Source organism: Oncorhynchus kisutch, unplaced genomic scaffold (assembly GCF_002021735.2).
Source record: "Oncorhynchus kisutch isolate 150728-3 unplaced genomic scaffold, Okis_V2 scaffold1017, whole genome shotgun sequence".
NCBI lineage: Eukaryota > Metazoa > Chordata > Actinopteri > Salmoniformes > Salmonidae > Oncorhynchus > Oncorhynchus kisutch.
Window position 1 is genome coordinate 74,034 of NW_022262962.1, and position 22,508 is coordinate 96,541.

The 22,508-nt window shown below is 41.0% G+C and overlaps 16 non-coding genes across 16 annotated transcripts; all 16 read right to left on the minus strand.

Annotated features, from left to right (window-relative positions):
• Positions 1-1,569: 1,569 nt before the first annotated feature.
• trnat-ugu (transfer RNA threonine (anticodon UGU)) lies at positions 1,570-1,641 on the minus strand. Its single transcript has one exon. It is a non-coding gene; the product is annotated as a tRNA-Thr (tRNA).
• Positions 1,642-2,176: 535 nt separating this feature from the next.
• trnaa-cgc (transfer RNA alanine (anticodon CGC)) lies at positions 2,177-2,248 on the minus strand. Its single transcript has one exon. It is a non-coding gene; the product is annotated as a tRNA-Ala (tRNA).
• Positions 2,249-3,652: 1,404 nt separating this feature from the next.
• trnat-ugu (transfer RNA threonine (anticodon UGU)) lies at positions 3,653-3,724 on the minus strand. Its single transcript has one exon. It is a non-coding gene; the product is annotated as a tRNA-Thr (tRNA).
• A 535-nt stretch (positions 3,725-4,259) lies between these two features.
• trnaa-cgc (transfer RNA alanine (anticodon CGC)) lies at positions 4,260-4,331 on the minus strand. Its single transcript has one exon. It is a non-coding gene; the product is annotated as a tRNA-Ala (tRNA).
• A 1,405-nt stretch (positions 4,332-5,736) lies between these two features.
• On the minus strand, positions 5,737-5,808 carry trnat-ugu (transfer RNA threonine (anticodon UGU)). The gene has a single exon. It is a non-coding gene; the product is annotated as a tRNA-Thr (tRNA).
• A 535-nt stretch (positions 5,809-6,343) lies between these two features.
• Positions 6,344-6,415, minus strand: trnaa-cgc (transfer RNA alanine (anticodon CGC)). The gene has a single exon. It is a non-coding gene; the product is annotated as a tRNA-Ala (tRNA).
• A 1,405-nt stretch (positions 6,416-7,820) lies between these two features.
• Positions 7,821-7,892, minus strand: trnat-ugu (transfer RNA threonine (anticodon UGU)). The gene has a single exon. It is a non-coding gene; the product is annotated as a tRNA-Thr (tRNA).
• A 535-nt stretch (positions 7,893-8,427) lies between these two features.
• trnaa-cgc (transfer RNA alanine (anticodon CGC)) lies at positions 8,428-8,499 on the minus strand. The gene has a single exon. It is a non-coding gene; the product is annotated as a tRNA-Ala (tRNA).
• A 1,405-nt stretch (positions 8,500-9,904) lies between these two features.
• On the minus strand, positions 9,905-9,976 carry trnat-ugu (transfer RNA threonine (anticodon UGU)). Its single transcript has one exon. It is a non-coding gene; the product is annotated as a tRNA-Thr (tRNA).
• A 535-nt stretch (positions 9,977-10,511) lies between these two features.
• On the minus strand, positions 10,512-10,583 carry trnaa-cgc (transfer RNA alanine (anticodon CGC)). The gene has a single exon. It is a non-coding gene; the product is annotated as a tRNA-Ala (tRNA).
• Positions 10,584-11,988: 1,405 nt separating this feature from the next.
• trnat-ugu (transfer RNA threonine (anticodon UGU)) lies at positions 11,989-12,060 on the minus strand. The gene has a single exon. It is a non-coding gene; the product is annotated as a tRNA-Thr (tRNA).
• A 535-nt stretch (positions 12,061-12,595) lies between these two features.
• Positions 12,596-12,667, minus strand: trnaa-cgc (transfer RNA alanine (anticodon CGC)). The gene has a single exon. It is a non-coding gene; the product is annotated as a tRNA-Ala (tRNA).
• A 1,403-nt stretch (positions 12,668-14,070) lies between these two features.
• trnat-ugu (transfer RNA threonine (anticodon UGU)) lies at positions 14,071-14,142 on the minus strand. The gene has a single exon. It is a non-coding gene; the product is annotated as a tRNA-Thr (tRNA).
• Positions 14,143-14,677: 535 nt separating this feature from the next.
• On the minus strand, positions 14,678-14,749 carry trnaa-cgc (transfer RNA alanine (anticodon CGC)). The gene has a single exon. It is a non-coding gene; the product is annotated as a tRNA-Ala (tRNA).
• A 1,403-nt stretch (positions 14,750-16,152) lies between these two features.
• trnat-ugu (transfer RNA threonine (anticodon UGU)) lies at positions 16,153-16,224 on the minus strand. The gene has a single exon. It is a non-coding gene; the product is annotated as a tRNA-Thr (tRNA).
• Positions 16,225-16,759: 535 nt separating this feature from the next.
• Positions 16,760-16,831, minus strand: trnaa-cgc (transfer RNA alanine (anticodon CGC)). Its single transcript has one exon. It is a non-coding gene; the product is annotated as a tRNA-Ala (tRNA).
• Positions 16,832-22,508: the final 5,677 nt, after the last annotated feature.

A 22,508-nucleotide genomic window follows, 5' to 3' on the forward strand; every position in this document is an offset into this window, starting at 1 on the left:
CTTGGAGGGCTATAGTTCTTTTCTCCAAGGCACAGGTATGGAACAAAACATGCACGGAGGAGGACTAAAATGAACTTCAAAATATCAAGGAAGTGGGATTCAAACATGTGTTAAATCATACAGAAATATGCATGCCAGAGGGACCATTTTGAAACAAAATAGTAAAATAATTTCTTTACATACATTACATACATTTTTATGTGAAATCATACAAATCTGCCATTTCAATGAAAATACAGTACTGCATTCAAAAACCCATCTCGTAGAATTTGATTAGGGTTATTAGTCACAATTTGCAGGAGTAGAAAGGTTCATGTTCCCTTACAGAGTTCAAGTATGCCCCATAACTTCCTCCAGTAGCCTCTAACATCAACCTAACTCCAAACTGCAGTAGTGAGTGAAACTCGTCTATAGTTGATGCCTGATAGTCGTGCTGGTTTGCAGCATATGCATTCTCCAGCTTGTGTCAACATGCGCAAGACTGTAGAAAACCCACTCAAACGTGTTTCTGTAAAACACGAGTAGCAGCAGAGAAAAAATAAGATTTCAGTACAAATAAATAGGATCGATTGAGCATGTCACACCTGAAGAAAGGACTCTCACGATGGCCGTCTTCGACACTCTGCCAGCTGACATCCAAGCAGGTGAGTAACACTTAGAGAGCACTCTGACAGGTGCCGTTTGTCATGACATCTTAGCAGAACCTTTCAACTGGCCAGTGTTAAGAAGCTACGGTTTACATCCTGATCCTCTTTTTTCCCTTTCCAGAGGATGTTGCTGTGGTCATCCCGGATGTCACCCCACACCATGCAGAGCTAGGAAAGGGGCAGTCCGGCGATTATTTTGCAGGCTTTGGAGGGCAGTGTGCTGCTGCGCCTGCCACAAGGAAGAGGAGGAACAATATTAATTATTCATCAGACCTTCAGAAATGGGATTGAACCATAGACCATTAAATTATTTGCATTATAATTGAACTCAATTCTGCTTTTCTTCTGTTTACTACTTAATTTCTGAATTTCTATAAACTTTCACTTTGTAAGTGTGGAGTAGGTTGTGTAAATAAGTGGGAAACATCACAAGTTTAATGCTTTGAATAATTGACTTTGTACATTAAAAAATATATGTATTATTTGACAACAAAAAAACAGAGGGCGCTCAACCAACGTTGAGTTGAGGTGCAGCCAAAAATTTTATCATCATCATAGAAAAGGAAAAAGCCCAACTCTTGCTCACTATAAAAAATGCATTGTTTAATTCAGGCAAGGTTAAAGATTAACGTTTCGGCCTAGTCTATGATGATATGCAAGTTGACTTAGCACATCTATTTCCTTCTTAAAATGTCAACATTCTGGAAAGTAGAGTTGTGCAAAAGCTAATTTCACAACTAAATATACTCATCAGAAAATTTGGGGATTAACTTCAGAGCGCATGCATTTCAAGTATTAGCTCTACCGTAGAGGTACATCCCCTTACTATATAATAGCAGGGTTGCCATTTTGAGAACTTTTTTTTCTTCTTCAAAGTCCTCCAGTGAAAGAACCTTCCCATGGTACCAGCTATCTTTCAGTAAGGCACGGATGGGATTTGAACCCATGACCTTCGGTTTACAAGACCGACGCCTTACCGCTTGGCCACCATGCCACTCTATGCTGCAAGATATTTATCAATATTCTGGAAAGTAGTAGTTGTGTAATGTGAATTTGGCACACAAATAACATCTCTGTTTCCTGTGAGAATTTCAACATTCTGGAAAGTAGGAGTTGTGTAATGTGAATTTGGCACACAAATACTCAGTGGAGAACCTTGGGATTGAACCAAGTACTAAAATAGCATGCACTCCCCCTCTGAGCTTCGATCCAATTTTATTTGCAGATAAAATGCAATATTAATCCAATGTACTTTTTATATACACCACTCCATTGAAACTACAATGAAATGATAGCAGCAATTCTAAATACACGCAAGTATGGACAGTCATCTAACCCATGAACTTCAGTTTTTGAAAATGATGCAATTGAAGTTGGCAACCATGCCACTTCTGTTACATAAATGTACGAACAGGGATTGAACACATGTTCTTCAGATTACAAGAGCAAATTATTTAGCACGTCTCTGTTTCCTGCTGAGAATTTCAACATTCTGGAAAGTAGGAGATGGGCCATTGCAAAAATTTGAATAGAGAAGCTGGGGATTGAACCCAGGACCTCATACATGCGAAGCATGCGCTCTACCACTGAGCGACATCCCCTTTCTGGGAAAGAAATGGTTTTTTCTTATTTTTTTAAATTTCACCTATAATTAATCAGGGAAGCTAGTTGAGAACAAGTTTTCATATTCAACTGCGACCTGGCCAAGATAAAGCAAAGCAGCGCAACACAAACAACAACACAGAGTTACAGATGGAATAAACAAGCGTACAGTCAATAACACAATAGAAGAAAAAAAAGAAAGTCTATATACAGTGCGTGCAAATGGAGGTAAGGCAAGAAATAGGCCATAGTAGCGAAGTATTTACAATTTAGCAAATTAACACTGGAGTGATAGATGAGCAGATGATGATGTGCAAGTAGAAATACTGGTGTGCAAAGAGCAGAAAGTATATTAAAACAATATGGGGATGAGGTAGGTAGATTGGGTGGGCTATTTACAGATGGGCTTTGTACAGCTGCAGCGATCAGTTAGCTGCTCAGATAGCCGATGTTTAAAGTTAGCAGTGTTGCCAACACCTCAGTAAGGAAAGTAGCTATTGGCTGTCCTAAAAGTCACTAGAAGTTGCTAAATGATGTCATCACCTAATTTGCATAATTGTCCATGTGCATGTAATTGTGATGGACACTGTAGGAGTGAGGAATAACATTGTGGAAGAGACAAAAAGTGAGTAAAATGAAAATGTCTGCAAGTATTCAGAGGGGTCTGAATACTTGCTAAATACAGCGACTAAGTCGCTAAGTTGGCAACACTGAAAGTTAGTGAGGGAAATATGTCTCCAGCTTCAGCGATTTTTGCAATTCGTTCCAGTCATTGTCAGCAGAGAACTGGAAGGAAAGGCGGCCAAAGGAGGTGTTGGCTTTGGGGATGACCAGTGAGATATACCTGCTGGAACGCGTGCTACGGGTGGGTGTTGTTATCGTGACCAGTGAGCTGAGATAAGGCGGAGCTTTACCTAGCATAGACTAAAAAGATGGCCTGGAACCAGTGGGTCTGGCGACGAATATGTAGCGAGGGCCAGCCGACTAGAGCATACAGGTCGTAGTGGCCATATCAATACAATTGACCCTTTCTTTACACTGTTCTAATGAAAGTACATTTCCATAATATCATCTAGCTTCCATAAACGTCGAACAAGGCTTGAACCCAGGATTGAACCCATGTGCTTCAGTTTACAAAAACAGATGACTTAGCACATCTATTTCCTTCTTAAAATGTCAACATTCTGGAAAGTAGAGTTGTGCAAAAGCTAATTTCACAACTAAATATACTCATCAGAAAATTTTGGGATTCACTTCAGAGCACATGCATTTCAAGTATTAGCTCTACCGTAGAGGTACATCCCCTTACTATATAATAGCAGGGTTGCCATTATGAGAAGTTTTTTTTTCTTCAAAGTCCTCCAGTGAAAGAACCTTCCCATGGTACCAGCTATATTTCTGTAAGGCACGGATGGGATTTGAACCCATGATCTTCGGTTTACAAGACCGACGCCTTACCGCTTGGCCACCATGCCACTCTATGCTGCAAGATATTTATCAATATTCTGGAAAGTAGTAGTTGTGTAATGTGAATTTGGCACACAAATAACATCTCTGTTTCCTGTGAGAATTTCAACATTCTGGAAAGTAGGAGTTGTGTAATGTGAATTTGGCACACAAATACTCAGTGGAGAACCTTGGGATTGAACCAAGTACTAAAATAGCATGCACTCCCCCTCTGAGCTTCGATCCAATTTTATTTGCAGATAAAATGCAATATTAATACAATGTACTTTTTATATACACCACTCCATTGAAACTACAATGAAATGATAGCAGCAATTCTAAATACACGCAAGTATGGACAGTCATCTAACCCATGAACTTCAGTTTTTGAAAATGATGCAATTGAAGTTGGCAACCATGCCACTTCTGTTACATAAATGTACGAACAGGGATTGAACACATGTTCTTCAGATTACAAGAGCAAATTATTTAGCACGTCTCTGTTTCCTGCTGAGAATTTCAACATTCTGGAAAGTAGGAGATGGGCCATTGCAAAAATTTGAATGGAGAAGCTGGGGATTGAACCCAGGACCTCATACATGCGAAGCATGCGCTCTACCACTGAGCTACATCCCCTTTCTGGGAAAGAAATGGTTTTTTCTTATTTTTTTAAATTTCACCTATAATTAATCAGGTAAGCTAGTTGAGAACAAGTTTTCATATTCAACTGCGACCTGGCCAAGATAAAGCAAAGCAGCGCAACACAAACAACAACACAGAGTTACAGATGGAATAAACAAGCGTACAGTCAATAACACAATAGAAGAAAAAAAAGAAAGTCTATATACAGTGCGTGCAAATGGAGGTAAGGCAAGAAATAGGCCATAGTAGCGAAGTATTTACAATTTAGCAAATTAACACTGGAGTGATAGATGAGCAGATGATGATGTGCAAGTAGAAATACTGGTGTGCAAAGAGCAGAAAGTATATTAAAACAATATGGGGATGAGGTAGGTAGATTGGGTGGGCTATTTACAGATGGGCTTTGTACAGCTGCAGCGATCAGTTAGCTGCTCAGATAGCCGATGTTTAAAGTTAGCAGTGTTGCCAACACCTCAGTAAGGAAAGTAGCTATTGGCTGTCCTAAAAGTCACTAGAAGTTGCTAAATGATGTCATCACCTAATTTGCATAATTGTCCATGTGCATGTAATTGTGATGGACACTGTAGGAGTGAGGAATAACATTGTGGAAGAGACAAAAAGTGAGTAAAATGAAAATGTCTGCAAGTATTCAGAGGGGTCTGAATACTTGCTAAATACAGCGACTAAGTCGCTAAGTTGGCAACACTGAAAGTTAGTGAGGGAAATATGTCTCCAGCTTCAGCGATTTTTGCAATTCGTTCCAGTCATTGTCAGCAGAGAACTGGAAGGAAAGGCGGCCAAAGGAGGTGTTGGCTTTGGGGATGACCAGTGAGATATACCTGCTGGAACGCGTGCTACGGGTGGGTGTTGTTATCGTGACCAGTGAGCTGAGATAAGGCGGAGCTTTACCTAGCATAGACTAAAAAGATGACCTGGAACCAGTGGGTCTGGCGACGAATATGTAGCGAGGGCCAGCCGACTAGAGCATACAGGTCGTAGTGGCCATATCAATACAATTGACCCTTTCTTTACACTGTTCTAATGAAAGTACATTTCCATAATATCATCTAGCTTCCATAAACGTCGAACAAGGCTTGAACCCAGGATTGAACCCATGTGCTTCAGTTTACAAAAACAGATGACTTAGCACATCTATTTCCTTCTTAAAATGTCAACATTCTGGAAAGTAGAGTTGTGCAAAAGCTCATTTCACAACTAAATATACTCATCAGAAAATTTGGGGATTCACTTCAGAGCACATGCATTTCAAGTATTAGCTCTACCGTAGAGGTACATCCCCTTACTATATAATAGCAGGGTTGCCATTTTGAGAACTTTTTTTTTTCTTCAAAGTCCTCCAGTGAAAGAACCTTCCCATGGTACCAGCTATCTTTCAGTAAGGCACGGATGGGATTTGAACCCATGATCTTCGGTTTACAAGACCGACGCCTTACCGCTTGGCCACCATGCCACTCTATGCTGCAAGATATTTATCAATATTCTGGAAAGTAGTAGTTGTGTAATGTGAATTTGGCACACAAATAACATCTCTGTTTCCTGTGAGAATTTCAACATTCTGGAAAGTAGGAGTTGTGTAATGTGAATTTGGCACACAAATACTCAGTGGAGAACCTTGGGATTGAACCAAGTACTAAAATAGCATGCACTCCCCCTCTGAGCTTCGATCCAATTTTATTTGCAGATAAAATGCAATATTAATACAATGTACTTTTTATATACACCACTCCATTGAAACTACAATGAAATGATAGCAGCAATTCTAAATACACGCAAGTATGGACAGTCATCTAACCCATGAACTTCAGTTTTTGAAAATGATGCAATTGAAGTTGGCAACCATGCCACTTCTGTTACATAAATGTACGAACAGGGATTGAACACATGTTCTTCAGATTACAAGAGCAAATTATTTAGCACGTCTCTGTTTCCTGCTGAGAATTTCAACATTCTGGAAAGTAGGAGATGGGCCATTGCAAAAATTTGAATGGAGAAGCTGGGGATTGAACCCAGGACCTCATACATGCGAAGCATGCACTCTACCACTGAGCTACATCCCCTTTCTGGGAAAGAAATGGTTTTTTCTTATTTTTTTACATTTCACCTATAATTAATCAGGTAAGCTAGTTGAGAACAAGTTTTCATATTCAACTGCGACCTGGCCAAGATAAAGCAAAGCAGCGCAACACAAACAACAACACAGAGTTACAGATGGAATAAACAAGCGTACAGTCAATAACACAATAGAAGAAAAAAAAGAAAGTCTATATACAGTGCGTGCAAATGGAGGTAAGGCAAGAAATAGGCCATAGTAGCGAAGTATTTACAATTTAGCAAATTAACACTGGAGTGATAGATGAGCAGATGATGATGTGCAAGTAGAAATACTGGTGTGCAAAGAGCAGAAAGTATATTAAAACAATATGGGGATGAGGTAGGTAGATTGGGTGGGCTATTTACAGATGGGCTTTGTACAGCTGCAGCGATCAGTTAGCTGCTCAGATAGCCGATGTTTAAAGTTAGCAGTGTTGCCAACACCTCAGTAAGGAAAGTAGCTATTGGCTGTCCTAAAAGTCACTAGAAGTTGCTAAATGATGTCATCACCTAATTTGCATAATTGTCCATGTGCATGTAATTGTGATGGACACTGTAGGAGTGAGGAATAACATTGTGGAAGAGACAAAAAGTGAGTAAAATGAAAATGTCTGCAAGTATTCAGAGGGGTCTGAATACTTGCTAAATACAGCGACTAAGTCGCTAAGTTGGCAACACTGAAAGTTAGTGAGGGAAATATGTCTCCAGCTTCAGCGATTTTTGCAATTCGTTCCAGTCATTGTCAGCAGAGAACTGGAAGGAAAGGCGGCCAAAGGAGGTGTTGGCTTTGGGGATGACCAGTGAGATATACCTGCTGGAACGCGTGCTACGGGTGGGTGTTGTTATCGTGACCAGTGAGCTGAGATAAGGCGGAGCTTTACCTAGCATAGACTAAAAAGATGACCTGGAACCAGTGGGTCTGGCGACGAATATGTAGCGAGGGCCAGCCGACTAGAGCATACAGGTCGTAGTGGCCATATCAATACAATTGACCCTTTCTTTACACTGTTCTAATGAAAGTACATTTCCATAATATCATCTAGCTTCCATAAACGTCGAACAAGGCTTGAACCCAGGATTGAACCCATGTGCTTCAGTTTACAAAAACAGATGACTTAGCACATCTATTTCCTTCTTAAAATGTCAACATTCTGGAAAGTAGAGTTGTGCAAAAGCTCATTTCACAACTAAATATACTCATCAGAAAATTTGGGGATTAACTTCAGAGCGCATGCATTTCAAGTGTTAGCTCTACCGTAGAGGTTCATCCCCTTACTATATAATAGCAGGGTTGCCATTTTGAGAACTTTTTTTTTTCTTCAAAGTCCTCCAGTGAAAGAACCTTCCCATGGTACCAGCTATCTTTCAGTAAGGCACGGATGGGATTTGAACCCATGATCTTCGGTTTACAAGACCGACGCCTTACCGCTTGGCCACCATGCCACTCTATGCTTCAAGATATTTATCAATATTCTGGAAAGTAGTAGTTGTGTAATGTGAATTTGGCACACAAATAACATCTCTGTTTCCTGTGAGAATTTCAACATTCTGGAAAGTAGGAGTTGTGTAATGTGAATTTGGCACACAAATACTCAGTGGAGAACCTTGGGATTGAACCAAGTACTAAAATAGCATGCACTCCCCCTCTGAGCTTCGATCCAATTTTATTTGCAGATAAAATGCAATATTAATACAATGTACTTTTTATATACACCACTCCATTGAAACTACAATGAAATGATAGCAGCAATTCTAAATACACGCAAGTATGGACAGTCATCTAACCCATGAACTTCAGTTTTTGAAAATGATGCAATTGAAGTTGGCAACCATGCCACTTCTGTTACATAAATGTACGAACAGGGATTGAACACATGTTCTTCAGATTACAAGAGCAAATTATTTAGCACGTCTCTGTTTCCTGCTGAGAATTTCAACATTCTGGAAAGTAGGAGATGGGCCATTGCAAAAATGTGAATGGAGAAGCTGGGGATTGAACCCAGGACCTCATACATGCGAAGCATGCGCTCTACCACTGAGCTACATCCCCTTTCTGGGAAAGAAATGGTTTTTTCTTATTTTTTTACATTTCACCTATAATTAATCAGGTAAGCTAGTTGAGAACAAGTTTTCATATTCAACTGCGACCTGGCCAAGATAAAGCAAAGCAGCGCAACACAAACAACAACACAGAGTTACAGATGGAATAAACAAGCGTACAGTCAATAACACAATAGAAGAAAAAAAAGAAAGTCTATATACAGTGCGTGCAAATGGAGGTAAGGCAAGAAATAGGCCATAGTAGCGAAGTATTTACAATTTAGCAAATTAACACTGGAGTGATAGATGAGCAGATGATGATGTGCAAGTAGAAATACTGGTGTGCAAAGAGCAGAAAGTATATTAAAACAATATGGGGATGAGGTAGGTAGATTGGGTGGGCTATTTACAGATGGGCTTTGTACAGCTGCAGCGATCAGTTAGCTGCTCAGATAGCCGATGTTTAAAGTTAGCAGTGTTGCCAACACCTCAGTAAGGAAAGTAGCTATTGGCTGTCCTAAAAGTCACTAGAAGTTGCTAAATGATGTCATCACCTAATTTGCATAATTGTCCATGTGCATGTAATTGTGATGGACACTGTAGGAGTGAGGAATAACATTGTGGAAGAGACAAAAAGTGAGTAAAATGAAAATGTCTGCAAGTATTCAGAGGGGTCTGAATACTTGCTAAATACAGCGACTAAGTCGCTAAGTTGGCAACACTGAAAGTTAGTGAGGGAAATATGTCTCCAGCTTCAGCGATTTTTGCAATTCGTTCCAGTCATTGTCAGCAGAGAACTGGAAGGAAAGGCGGCCAAAGGAGGTGTTGGCTTTGGGGATGACCAGTGAGATATACCTGCTGGAACGCGTGCTACGGGTGGGTGTTGTTATCGTGACCAGTGAGCTGAGATAAGGCGGAGCTTTACCTAGCATAGACTAAAAAGATGACCTGGAACCAGTGGGTCTGGCGACGAATATGTAGCGAGGGCCAGCCGACTAGAGCATACAGGTCGTAGTGGCCATATCAATACAATTGACCCTTTCTTTACACTGTTCTAATGAAAGTACATTTCCATAATATCATCTAGCTTCCATAAACGTCGAACAAGGCTTGAACCCAGGATTGAACCCATGTGCTTCAGTTTACAAAAACAGATGACTTAGCACATCTATTTCCTTCTTAAAATGTCAACATTCTGGAAAGTAGAGTTGTGCAAAAGCTCATTTCACAACTAAATATACTCATCAGAAAATTTGGGGATTAACTTCAGAGCGCATGCATTTCAAGTATTAGCTCTACCGTAGAGGTTCATCCCCTTACTATATAATAGCAGGGTTGCCATTTTGAGAACTTTTTTTTTTCTTCAAAGTCCTCCAGTGAAAGAACCTTCCCATGGTACCAGCTATCTTTCAGTAAGGCACGGATGGGATTTGAACCCATGATCTTCGGTTTACAAGACCGACGCCTTACCGCTTGGCCACCATGCCACTCTATGCTTCAAGATATTTATCAATATTCTGGAAAGTAGTAGTTGTGTAATGTGAATTTGGCACACAAATAACATCTCTGTTTCCTGTGAGAATTTCAACATTCTGGAAAGTAGGAGTTGTGTAATGTGAATTTGGCACACAAATACTCAGTGGAGAACCTTGGGATTGAACCAAGTACTAAAATAGCATGCACTCCCCCTCTGAGCTTCGATCCAATTTTATTTGCAGATAAAATGCAATATTAATACAATGTACTTTTTATATACACCACTCCATTGAAACTACAATGAAATGATAGCAGCAATTCTAAATACACGCAAGTATGGACAGTCATCTAACCCATGAACTTCAGTTTTTGAAAATGATGCAATTGAAGTTGGCAACCATGCCACTTCTGTTACATAAATGTACAAACAGGGATTGAACACATGTTCTTCAGATTACAAGAGCAAATTATTTAGCACGTCTCTGTTTCCTGCTGAGAATTTCAACATTCTGGAAAGTAGGAGATGGGCCATTGCAAAAATTTGAATGGAGAAGCTGGGGATTGAACCCAGGACCTCATACATGCGAAGCATGCACTCTACCACTGAGCTACATCCCCTTTCTGGGAAAGAAATGGTTTTTTCTTATTTTTTTAAATTTCACCTATAATTAATCAGGTAAGCTAGTTGAGAACAAGTTTTCATATTCAACTGCGACCTGGCCAAGATAAAGCAAAGCAGCGCAACACAAACAACAACACAGAGTTACAGATGGAATAAACAAGCGTACAGTCAATAACACAATAGAAGAAAAAAAAGAAAGTCTATATACAGTGCGTGCAAATGGAGGTAAGGCAAGAAATAGGCCATAGTAGCGAAGTATTTACAATTTAGCAAATTAACACTGGAGTGATAGATGAGCAGATGATGATGTGCAAGTAGAAATACTGGTGTGCAAAGAGCAGAAAGTATATTAAAACAATATGGGGATGAGGTAGGTAGATTGGGTGGGCTATTTACAGATGGGCTTTGTACAGCTGCAGCGATCAGTTAGCTGCTCAGATAGCCGATGTTTAAAGTTAGCAGTGTTGCCAACACCTCAGTAAGGAAAGTAGCTATTGGCTGTCCTAAAAGTCACTAGAAGTTGCTAAATGATGTCATCACCTAATTTGCATAATTGTCCATGTGCATGTAATTGTGATGGACACTGTAGGAGTGAGGAATAACATTGTGGAAGAGACAAAAAGTGAGTAAAATGAAAATGTCTGCAAGTATTCAGAGGGGTCTGAATACTTGCTAAATACAGCGACTAAGTCGCTAAGTTGGCAACACTGAAAGTTAGTGAGGGAAATATGTCTCCAGCTTCAGCGATTTTTGCAATTCGTTCCAGTCATTGTCAGCAGAGAACTGGAAGGAAAGGCGGCCAAAGGAGGTGTTGGCTTTGGGGATGACCAGTGAGATATACCTGCTGGAACGCGTGCTACGGGTGGGTGTTGTTATCGTGACCAGTGAGCTGAGATAAGGCGGAGCTTTACCTAGCATAGACTAAAAAGATGACCTGGAACCAGTGGGTCTGGCGACGAATATGTAGCGAGGGCCAGCCGACTAGAGCATACAGGTCGTAGTGGCCATATCAATACAATTGACCCTTTCTTTACACTGTTCTAATGAAAGTACATTTCCATAATATCATCTAGCTTCCATAAACGTCGAACAAGGCTTGAACCCAGGATTGAACCCATGTGCTTCAGTTTACAAAAACAGATGACTTAGCACATCTATTTCCTTCTTAAAATGTCAACATTCTGGAAAGTAGAGTTGTGCAAAAGCTCATTTCACAACTAAATATACTCATCAGAAAATTTGGGGATTAACTTCAGAGCGCATGCATTTCAAGTATTAGCTCTACCGTAGAGGTACATCCCCTTACTATATAATAGCAGGGTTGCCATTTTGAGAACTTTTTTTTTTCTTCAAAGTCCTCCAGTGAAAGAACCTTCCCATGGTACCAGCTATCTTTCAGTAAGGCACGGATGGGATTTGAACCCATGATCTTCGGTTTACAAGACCGACGCCTTACCGCTTGGCCACCATGCCACTCTATGCTGCAAGATATTTATCAATATTCTGGAAAGTAGTAGTTGTGTAATGTGAATTTGGCACACAAATAACATCTCTGTTTCCTGTGAGAATTTCAACATTCTGGAAAGTAGGAGTTGTGTAATGTGAATTTGGCACACAAATACTCAGTGGAGAACCTTGGGATTGAACCAAGTACTAAAATAGCATGCACTCCCCCTCTGAGCTTCGATCCAATTTTATTTGCAGATAAAATGCAATATTAATACAATGTACTTTTTATATACACCACTCCATTGAAACTACAATGAAATGATAGCAGCAATTCTAAATACAAGCAAGTATGGACAGTCATCTAACCCATGAACTTCAGTTTTTGAAAATGATGCAATTGAAGTTGGCAACCATGCCACTTCTGTTACATAAATGTACGAACAGGGATTGAACACATGTTCTTCAGATTACAAGAGCAAATTATTTAGCACGTCTCTGTTTCCTGCTGAGAATTTCAATATCCTGGAAAGTAGGAGATGGGCCATTGCAAAAGCTTTAATGGAGAAGCTGGGGATTGAACCCAGGACCTCATACATGCGAAGCATGCGCTCTACCACTGAGCTACATCCCCTTTCTGGGAAAGAAATGGTTTTTTCTTATTTTTTACATTTCACCTATAATTAATCAGGTAAGCTAGTTGAGAACAAGTTTTCATATTCAACTGCGACCTGGCCAAGATAAAGCAAAGCAGCGCAACACAAACAACAACACAGAGTTACAGATGGAATAAACAAGCGTACAGTCAATAACACAATAGAAGAAAAAAAAGAAAGTCTATATACAGTGCGTGCAAATGGAGGTAAGGCAATAAATAGGCCATAGTAGCGAAGTATTTACAATTTAGCAAATTAACACTGGAGTGATAGATGAGCAGATGATGATGTGCAAGTAGAAATACTGGTGTGCAAAGAGCAGAAAGTATATTAAAACAATATGGGGATGAGGTAGGTAGATTGGGTGGGCTATTTACAGATGGGCTTTGTACAGCTGCAGCGATCAGTTAGCTGCTCAGATAGCCGATGTTTAAAGTTAGCAGTGTTGCCAACACCTCAGTAAGGAAAGTAGCTATTGGCTGTCCTAAAAGTCACTAGAAGTTGCTAAATGATGTCATCACCTAATTTGCATAATTGTCCATGTGCATGTAATTGTGATGGACACTGTAGGAGTGAGGAATAACATTGTGGAAGAGACAAAAAGTGAGTAAAATGAAAATGTCTGCAAGTATTCAGAGGGGTCTGAATACTTGCTAAATACAGCGACTAAGTCGCTAAGTTGGCAACACTGAAAGTTAGTGAGGGAAATATGTCTCCAGCTTCAGCGATTTTTGCAATTCGTTCCAGTCATTGTCAGCAGAGAACTGGAAGGAAAGGCGGCCAAAGGAGGTGTTGGCTTTGGGGATGACCAGTGAGATATACCTGCTGGAACGCGTGCTACGGGTGGGTGTTGTTATCGTGACCAGTGAGCTGAGATAAGGCGGAGCTTTACCTAGCATAGACTAAAAAGATGACCTGGAACCAGTGGGTCTGGCGACGAATATGTAGCGAGGGCCAGCCGACTAGAGCATACAGGTCGTAGTGGCCATATCAATACAATTGACCCTTTCTTTACACTGTTCTAATGAAAGTACATTTCCATAATATCATCTAGCTTCCATAAACGTCGAACAAGGCTTGAACCCAGGATTGAACCCATGTGCTTCAGTTTACAAAAACAGATGACTTAGCACATCTATTTCCTTCTTAAAATGTCAACATTCTGGAAAGTAGAGTTGTGCAAAAGCTAATTTCACAACTAAATATACTCATCAGAAAATTTGGGGATTAACTTCAGAGCGCATGCATTTCAAGTATTAGCTCTACCGTAGAGGTACATCCCCTTACTATATAATAGCAGGGTTGCCATTTTGAGAACTTTTTTTTTCTTCAAAGTCCTCCAGTGAAAGAACCTTCCCATGGTACCAGCTATCTTTCAGTAAGGCACGGATGGGATTTGAACCCATGATCTTCGGTTTACAAGACCGACACCTTACCGCTTGGCCACCATGCCACTCTATGCTGCAAGATATTTATCAATATTCTGGAAAGTAGTAGTTGTGTAATGTGAATTTGGCACACAAATAACATCTCTGTTTCCTGTGAGAATTTCAACATTCTGGAAAGTAGGAGTTGTGTAATGTGAATTTGGCACACAAATACTCAGTGGAGAACCTTGGGATTGAACCAAGTACTAAAATAGCATGCACTCCCCCTCTGAGCTTCGATACAATTTTATTTGCAGATAAAATGCAATATTAATACAATGTACTTTTTATATACACCACTCCATTGAAACTACAATGAAATGATAGCAGCAATTCTAAATACAAGCAAGTATGGACAGTCATCTAACCCATGAACTTCAGTTTTTGAAAATGATGCAATTGAAGTTGGCAACCATGCCACTTCTGTTACATAAATGTACGAACAGGGATTGAACACATGTTCTTCAGATTACAAGAGCAAATTATTTAGCACGTCTCTGTTTCCTGCTGAGAATTTCAATATCCTGGAAAGTAGGAGATGGGCCATTGCAAAAGCTTTAATGGAGAAGCTGGGGATTGAACCCAGGACCTCATACATGCGAAGCATGCGCTCTACCACTGAGCTACATCCCCTTTCTGGGAAAGAAATTGTTTTTTCTTATTTTTTAAATTTCACCTATAATTAATCAGGTAAGCTAGTTGAGAACAAGTTTTCATATTCAACTGCGACCTGGCCAAGATAAAGCAAAGCAGCGCAACACAAACAACAACACAGAGTTACAGATGGAATAAACAAGCGTACAGTCAATAACACAATAGAAGAAAAAAAAGAAAGTCTATATACAGTGCGTGCAAATGAAGGTAAGGCAATAAATAGGCCATAGTAGCGAAGTATTTACAATTTAGCAAATTAACACTGGAGTGATAGATGAGCAGATGATGATGTGCAAGTAGAAATACTGGTGTGCAAAGAGCAGAAAGTATATTAAAACAATATGGGGACGAGGTAGGTAGATTGGGTGGGCTATTTACAGATGGGCTTTGTACAGCTGCAGCGATCAGTTAGCTGCTCAGATAGCCGATGTTTAAAGTTAGCAGTGTTGCCAACACCTCAGTAAGGAAAGTAGCTATTGGCTGTCCTAAAAGTCACTAGAAGTTGCTAAATGATGTCATCACCTAATTTGCATAATTGTCCATGTGCATGTAATTGTGATGGACACTGTAGGAGTGAGGAATAACATTGTGGAAGAGACAAAAAGTGAGTAAAATGAAAATGTCTGCAAGTATTCAGAGGGGTCTGAATACTTGCTAAATACAGCGACTAAGTCGCTAAGTTGGCAACACTGAAAGTTAGTGAGGGAAATATGTCTCCAGCTTCAGCGATTTTTGCAATTCGTTCCAGTCATTGTCAGCAGAGAACTGGAAGGAAAGGCGGCCAAAGGAGGTGTTGGCTTTGGGGATGACCAGTGAGATATACCTGCTGGAACGCGTGCTACGGGTGGGTGTTGTTATCGTGACCAGTGAGCTGAGATAAGGCGGAGCTTTACCTAGCATAGACTAAAAAGATGACCTGGAACCAGTGGGTCTGGCGACGAATATGTAGCGAGGGCCAGCCGACTAGAGCATACAGGTCGTAGTGGCCATATCAATACAATTGACCCTTTCTTTACACTGTTCTAATGAAAGTACATTTCCATAATATCATCTAGTTTCCATAAACGTCGAACAAGGCTTGAACCCAGGATTGAACCCATGTGCTTCAGTTTACAAAAACAGATGACTTAGCACATCTATTTCCTTCTTAAAATGTCAACATTCTGGAAAGTAGAGTTGTGCAAAAGCTAATTTCACAACTAAATATACTCATCAGAAAATTTGGGGATTAACTTCAGAGCGCATGCATTTCAAGTATTAGCTCTACCGTAGAGGTACATCCCCTTACTATATGATAGCAGGGTTGCCATTTTGAGAACTTTTTTTTTCTTCAAAGTCCTCCAGTGAAAGAACCTTCCCATGGTACCAGCTATCTTTCAGTAAGGCACGGATGGGATTTGAACCCATGATCTTCGGTTTACAAGACCGACACCTTACCGCTTGGCCACCATGCCACTCTATGCTGCAAGATATTTATCAATATTCTGGAAAGTAGTAGTTGTGTAATGTGAATTTGGCACACAAATAACATCTCTGTTTCCTGTGAGAATTTCAACATTCTGGAAAGTAGGAGTTGTGTAATGTGAATTTGGCACACAAATACTCAGTGGAGAACCTTGGGATTGAACCAAGTACTAAAATAGCATGCACTCCCCCTCTGAGCTTCGATACAATTTTATTTGCAGATAAAATGCAATATTAATACAATGTACTTTTTATATACACCACTCCATTGAAACTACAATGAAATGATAGCAGCAATTCTAAATACAAGCAAGTATGGACAGTCATCTAACCCATGAACTTCAGTTTTTGAAAATGATGCAATTGAAGTTGGCAACCATGCCACTTCTGTTACATAAATGTACGAACAGGGAATGAACACATGTTCTTCAGATTACAAGAGCAAATTATTTAGCACGTCTCTGTTTCCTGCTGAGAATTTCAATATCCTGGAAAGTAGGAGATGGGCCATTGCAAAAGCTTTAATGGAGAAGCTGGGGATTGAACCCAGGACCTCATACATGCGAAGCATGCGCTCTACCACTGAGCTACATCCCCTTTCTGGGAAAGAAATTGTTTTTTCTTATTTTTTTAAATTTCACCTATAATTAATCAGGTAAGCTAGTTGAGAACAAGTTTTCATATTCAACTGCGACCTGGCCAAGATAAAGCAAAGCAGCGCAACACAAACAACAACACAGAGTTACAGATGGAATAACAAGCGTACAGTCAATAACACAATAGAAGAAAAAAAGAAAGTCTATATACAGTGCGTGCAAATGAAGGTAAGGCAATAATAGGCCATAGTAGCGAAGTATTTACAATTTAGCAAATTAACACTGGAGTGATAGATGAGCAGATGATGATGTGCAAGTAGAAATACTGGTGTGCAAAGAGCAGAAAGTATATTAAAACAATATGGGGACGAGGTAGGTAGATTGGGTGGGCTATTTACAGATGGGCTTTGTACAGCTGCAGCGATCAGTTAGCTGCTCAGATAGCCGATGTTTAAAGTTAGCAGTGTTGCCAACACCTCAGTAAGGAAAGTAGCTATTGGCTGTCCCTAAAAGTCACTAGAAGTTGCTAAATGATGTCATCACCTAATTTGCATAATTGTCCATGTGCATGTAATTGTGATGGACACTGTAGGAGTGAGGAATAACATTGTGGAAGAGACAAAAGTGAGTCAAATGAAAATGTCTGCAAGTATTCAGAGGGGTCTGAATACTTGCTAAATACAGCGACTAAGTCGCTAAGTTGGCAACACTGAAAGTTAGTGAGGGAAATATGTCTCCAGCTTCAGCGATTTTTGCAATTCGTTCCAGTCATTGTCAGCAGAGAACTGGAAGGAAAGGCGGCCAAAGGAGGTGTTGGCTTTGGGGATGACCAGTGAGATATACCTGCTGGAACGCGTGCTTACGGGTGGGTGTTGTTATCGTGACCAGTGAGCTGAGATAAGGCGGAGCTTTACCTAGCATAGACTAAAAAGATGACCTGGAACCAGTGGGTCTGGCGACGAATATGTAGCGAGGGCCAGCCGACTAGAGCATACAGGTCGTAGTGGCCATATCAATACAATTGACCCTTTCTTTACACTGTTCTAATGAAAGTACATTTCCATAATATCATCTAGCTTCCATAAACGTCGAACAAGGCTTGAACCCAGGATTGAACCCATGTGCTTCAGTTTACAAAAACAGATGACTTAGCACATCTATTTCCTTCTTAAAATGTCAACATTCTGGAAAGTAGAGTTGTGCAAAAGCTAATTTCACAACTAGATATACTCATCAGAAAATTTGGGGATTAACTTCAGAGCGCATGCATTTCAAGTATTAGCTCTACCGTAGAGGTACATCTGTTAGAAATTAGATATGTAGATGGGTGAGCCGGTCAAGGATCGATTCAGACAAAGTGGTAAATTTTATGACAAGTAAAGTTTATTCAGAGTGAAGATATCTAGTACAGCGTAATTACGGCTCCTCCGTTAGTTCATATGGAACAGCAGGCAAAGAGACCGTTACAATCAGTACACCACTAATATACAGAACAGAAAGTAGGTTGATTCTGGAAGATCGGATCTTTGGATTGGTTCAGCTGGGGTGTAGTCTGTAGTCTTCCGCCATTGGCTCAGTTGTCTGTCCGTCATCGTAGAATCCTCTTCGGGCACACAATGTTCAGCTACAAAGGAGATTATGTGTGTGCACTGGTTTTGGCAGTTAGTGTAATGCGGGAGCTATCCTGTAGGGGACCCCACAGGCTTTACTTTGAGTTGTAGCCCTGTATTAGCAATAGGTTGGTCACCTGCATAAGAAATAGCATTTCTCTACAAAACCCTCTCTTCACGTCTCACCAGAGACGTGACACAACCTAACTAGATCCAGACACAAAAAGAAAACTTTTCCCAGAAGGAAAAGTTTCGTGATTCCCTCTCTTCACATCTCCTAAGAGATAGTCCAGATACTCTAAGCAAAAAAAAAAACATAACCCAAAAAGGAAAACGAGGCCTAACTAGGTAAGTCTATACGGAATGGCCCACAATGGCCGCAATGCCCCCTCTTCCCATCTCAGAAGAGGCACGACATACAATGGAGAAGCTTAATCAATAAAAGCAACTGGATCCCCCTCTTCATACTCGGGTTCCCCATCCCCTAAAAGGGGAAACATCTGGGAAGGGCTTGCTGGGTCAATGGCCTTAGATATAACTCTAGTAGTGAGTGAGCGAATACATGGAATGCAGCAGCAGCCGCACAACACTAAAATGGCTGCAAAAACTGAGATAGAGACCAAAATTGAGGATACCAAGGTTTTATATTTCCCAAACGCGTTCATCCAGGAATCCCACATGGAGGTGGTCTATGCCAGAATGGGATTTCATTTTACCATTAAGAGTCCTCAAACCTTCTAGGGTTATGGTCAAGCTACCATCGGAGGCTGTGTTATTAGGGATGAAAGTACAACACTGTTCACCAAACATAGTACAAGCTCCACCTTTCTCCGCCAGTAGCATATCCACTGCAATGCGATTCTGGAATGTAATAAGAGAAGTTGCAGCCAGGCTCTCATGCTCCATACCGTTATCTCGCACCTGGCTCCTGTTATCTAACAAAAGACCGCTTGTTCTCGCAACCCCACGCTCTGAATGTGCCCTCCCTTCTGTATTTTTTCCAGCATGAGAAAGTCCCCTGGCCCTGACACTTTTAACAATGTTTCAAGTCAGCTATGTTGCATAACACTTACATACATCAACACAAGCCAACAGCAGATAATATGCAATCATATATATGGTAATGGCTATAATGTAAAACACAGGATCCAATAATCCCTCTTTTTCACACCCCCATGGGTGTGAACAAAAATTCAGCAATGAATCATATAACAGTTACAAAGTTTAAAATACCTTCATGTCCTCCATATCGATCCCACTATGTACTAGATTGGCTACCAGCCACTAGGAACTTACAACCCTCATGTCAAAAGAGAACAACAGCTCATTCAAAAACAGAACAAAAGAAAATGGTGTGAAATTTAAGCCCCCCTTTTAGCAAAAACAGGATAACACTTTATTGTTTATTGACATGTAAGATACAGGATAAAACTTTGGTCATGGAAAACAGTAAAGCATAGCAAAGCATTATTATAAACCATCTGGTCCTCTCAGCTACTCCTATCCTGCACCAGTTGGGCTTTGTTAGAAATTGGATATGTAGACGGGCGAGTCGGTCAAGGATCGATTCAGACAAGGTGGTAAATTGTATGACAAGCTACAGTTTATTCAGAGTGAAGATATCTAGAACAGCGTAATTACGGCTCTCCCGCTGGTTCGTACGGAAACGCAGACGAAGAAGAGACCGTTACAATCAGTACACCACTAATATATAGAATATAAAGTAGGTTGATTCTGGAAGATCGGATCTTTGGATTGGTTCAGCTGGGGTGTAGTCTGTAGTCTTCCGCCATTGGCTCAGTTATCTGTCCGTCATCGTAGAATCCTCTTCGGGGAACACATGTTAAGATACAAAGGAGATTATGTGTGTGTGCGCTGGTTTTGGCAATTAGTGTAATGCGGGAGCTATCCTGTAGGGGACCCCACAGGCTCTACTCTGAGTTGTAGCCCCCATTAACAATAGTTTGGTCACCTACATAAGAAATAGCATTTCTCTACAAAAACCCTCTCTTCACGTCTCACCAGAGACGTGACACAACCTAACTGGATCCAGACACAAAGAGAAACTTCTCCAAGGGGACTATGAAATAAGGCAACGGTTTTAAACAGAAATAGATATATATGTATTACCATCATGTTCTCCATTCAATCCCACTATGTACTAAGTTGGCTACCAGCCACCTAGGAACTTACAACCCTCATTTAACAGAGCGGAGAACAACAGCTCAAATAAAAGTAAATGCTTGTCTACATAAGCCAACTTTTTTCCCGCAGGAAAAAGTTGTGATTCCCTCTCTTCACATCTCCAAAGAGATGTGACTTAAACTAGGCAGTCAGGCGGAATGATCCACTTGCATAACACATACATACATCCCCATAAGGCAACAGCAGATATAATGTAAATCTAATAGGCACTCTCCTCCTCATCCTCGAATTCAAGTAGGTCTTTATCCAGCAGAGGAAACATCTGGGAAGGGGAGGAAGGGTCAATGGCTCTAGAGATAACCCTAGTGGCAAGGGAACGGATGCATGGAATGCAACAGCATCCACAGAGAACTAAAATGGCAGCGAACACCGAAATGGATACCAAAATGGAGGACACCAGGGTTTTATATTTACCAAACGCACTCATCCAGGAGTCCCACATCGAGGTATCTATCCCAGAATGAGATTTCATTTTACCATTTAAGCGTCCGCAGACCTTTCTAGGGCTATGGTCAAGCTACCATCCGAGGCTGTGTTTATTAGGGATGAAAGTACAACACGGGTCACCAAACATAGAGCAAAACTCCGCCCTTCTCAGAGAGTAACATATCAATGGCAATACGATTTTGGAAAGCCATCAGGCTGGTTGCAGCCAGTTGACCATGTACTGCGTCAAACCCTGCTGAGTCCAGTTGCCTAGTCTTTGGACGTATGTAATGTATATAGTTAATACGATCAACATTCTTGTTAATTGTGCACACCAACAGATGGATGATTCAAACCCTGCAGCTACCTGATCTATTAACTTATACTCATCAGGCACTCCCTAGGGACTCCGATAGCGTCTATTAGGAGGGGTCTCCACTAGATGGGGTGGTGTCTCTCCTGGAACGTCCCCTATATCCGGGATTTACTCCGTGGGGTCCGCAGAACAAGGTCCTCGGCTCCTATAGGGTAGATAGAAACAGGCAACAAGAGAGTAACAAGTGCACAGCGTCCAGTACTGTTGGAGGGTAACTTAGCAACAGGACCGGGCTACCACACCACCCACCACAACCATCTGCTCTGGATATTGACCTAAGGCTCCCTTAATATTAACTGATCCAGACACCAATCCGCAGGGATCCATCCCACCTCGGTTTCCTCCTCCGTCATATTGACACAAGTAAAATTTGCCTTGCAACCTGGTTGGAAAACACTGGGTTCCTAGTGGTGATTTAGTAACCGGATAGACCTCATCCCAGGCAGTACATTTATCCCTGGGGTTATCTGTAGTCATAAGAGGGGATTAGACATGCTAGAGTCACTACTGCTGGACAATGCGGAGCAATGGACGAGCTCCCATGCACACCCACACAACTCTGCCTGGTGGTATTTGCAGCTTCCTCGGTCAACAATAGCCAATTATTGGAAAACCTGAGACTCCTGTGGCTGTTAAAATTACATCATCCGGACTTTTAAGCCTGGATATTGCCTCCACCGGGCCAAACAGTGGGGATGACGGGGACCCTTTTACGGGTGTGGTCATGTCATTCCTTACTGTAACCGAAGTCGGTTTAGGATATTAGTCACGCAAATTCGCCCACAACCAATATCTGACCCCGGAATTCCCTGGGGCCAGTATGAAATCATAACACCCTAAGGGCTTGGCCCCCTGGCCTAACAGTAAGTTTCAGTCCCGTATTGTCTTAGTTAAGGTCAGTCCGCTTCCGCCATTTCACTGCCCCCTCGTCTTTTGTCCAGTCTTCCACCCATTACCTGTCTCCCCCACCAAATTCCTCCAAGACCAATCGCCAACCTTCCCTAATTAATATACCAGACGTGTCCGGCAAACCAGAGTGCACTGGTTCCCCCGCCGGTTCC